At 35.9% G+C, this 2,116-nt stretch overlaps 1 protein-coding gene across 2 annotated transcripts in view; it reads left to right on the top strand.

The window, feature by feature from the left end:
* The window catches only part of SLC10A7 (solute carrier family 10, member 7), a 280,802-nt gene that overhangs the window by 201,901 nt on the left and 76,785 nt on the right, over positions 1-2,116 (top strand). The window lies entirely within an intron of this gene.

The raw sequence follows: 2,116 nt of genomic DNA, 5'->3' as shown, positions 1-2,116 counted from the left end.
CACTGGAAAACTTTTAGTATTTTAGGAATGAATATTGTAAGTCCTTGGAAAAGCTGGAAAGAAACTGTTTTGTGGTGGTGACTATACATTCAGGCAGGAAACCTTGTGGATAAAAGTGCTCTGCTTTCCAGAGTATCTCCAAGAATCAGTTGTCAGTTTGAGACAAAGATCATACAGCAACTAATTGATACATATATTTCATAAACAGAACTCTGTAGAAAACGATCCTGGTTCTGGGAATCTGCTCCCTGATATGGTGGAGTCAGTTCTGGAGTTAGAATTGGATGAAGCAGGCTCAAGTCCAGCCTGTACCATTTATTTGCTGTGTGACTCTGGGTTTGGTTGTTTTGCTTTTCTGAACACCAGTTTCCTCACCTATAAAATGGGGCTCATATGTAACTTAACTTCCTCAATAGGGGAACATCAAATTTTAAAATGTACATGAAAGGGAAGCAAGATACCATGAATAATACTGGTATTATTACCAACGCTATTACTATTCCATTAAATGAAAATGAAATGGGTCCCCATACATTTTATGATTACAGTGTGGCATTGGCTCTCTCAGTGTAGGACAAATATCCCCAAAGTGGTGACAATGCTCAACCTTCTTCCTGTGGGTGACAATTCTTACTTTATCACAGATAGCATGCCTTGTTTCTCAGAATTGCTGTTAGTGTTGCTGATATTCCATAATTAACATTAATGCAAGTTTCTATTTTCTTTCACGTGAATTTAGGTAAATTGACAGATAACAAAAGTAAAAATAGGGTATAATCTAAGTGAAATCCATTGTCCATATACTGAATTACTTACCAAATCACTATACCCTTGCTTTAAGTTCTCCGTTAGTTTGCCATTGTTCACAGAATCAAGTCCAGGCTCCTTCTGGCATACAGAAGGTGATTGATCTGGCCTCTAACTCTTTCACTTTACACTTTTCTTCCTGACCCTCCCAACTTTTTATACCTTTTTGAGTGCTCCCTCCGTTTCCTGGCATATCCTTGCTGTCCTTCTGCTTGATCGGTTTCCATTAGTTCATCAACTTTGTTCATAGTCTCCTCCTTCTCATGAAATAATCACCTCTTCTTTAACACCACTTTCCCCTTTTGAACCAGAATATTTAATCTTGTGTCACTCTGTATTTTTTATTGATACATAATAATTGTATATATTTATGGGATTCATGTGTAACGATCAAATCATGGTATTTAGGATACTCATCACCTCAAACATTTATCATTTCTTTGTGTTGGGAACATTTTAATTCTTCTCATCTAGCTATTTTGAAATATACAATAAATTATTATTTACTATAATCACCCTACTATGCTGTCAAACACGAAAACTTATTCCTTTTATCCAACTATATGTTTGTAACCATTAACCAACCTCTTTTCGTCTCCCCTCCCTCACCCCTCCCAGCCTCTGATAAACCACCATTCTACTCGCTACCTCCATGAGATCCATGTTTTTAGCTCCCACGGATGAGTGAGAACGTGCAGAATTTGTTTTGCTGTGCATGACTTAATTCACTTAATATAATAACCTCCAGTTCCATTCATGTTATTGCAAATGACAGGATTTCATTCTTTTTATGGCTGATTAGTATTCCATTGTGTATATATACCCCATTTTCTTTATTCATTCATCTGTTGGTAGACATTTAGGTTGATTCTATATTTTGGCTGTTGTGAATAGTGTTGCAACAGAAATGGGGGTGCAGGTATCTTTTTGATATACTGATTTTCTTTCCTTTGGATAAATACCCAAGAGTAGGATCACCAGATCTTATGGTAGTTCTATTTTTAGTTTTTTTGAGAAACCTCCATACTGTTTTCCAAAATGGCTTTCACAATCTACATTCCTACCAACAGTGTGTAAGAGTTCCCATTTTTCCTTGTCTGTATCAGCATTGGTTATTTTTTGTCTTTTTGATAATAGCCATTCTAACGGGGGTGAGATGATATCTCATTGTAGTTTTGACTTGCATTTCTCTGATGGTTAGTGATGAGCATTTTTTTTCATATACCTATTGGCCATTTGTATGTCTTCTTTTGAGAAATGTCTATTCAGATTCTTTGCCCACTTTTTAATGAGATTATTTAGTTTTTTT

This window comes from Propithecus coquereli, unplaced genomic scaffold, assembly GCF_000956105.1.
Source record: "Propithecus coquereli isolate 6110/MARCELLA unplaced genomic scaffold, Pcoq_1.0 Scaffold65, whole genome shotgun sequence".
Lineage (NCBI taxonomy): Eukaryota > Metazoa > Chordata > Mammalia > Primates > Indriidae > Propithecus > Propithecus coquereli.
Note: the sequence above shows the minus strand (reverse complement) of the source record. Positions and strands in the feature narration are given on the sequence as shown.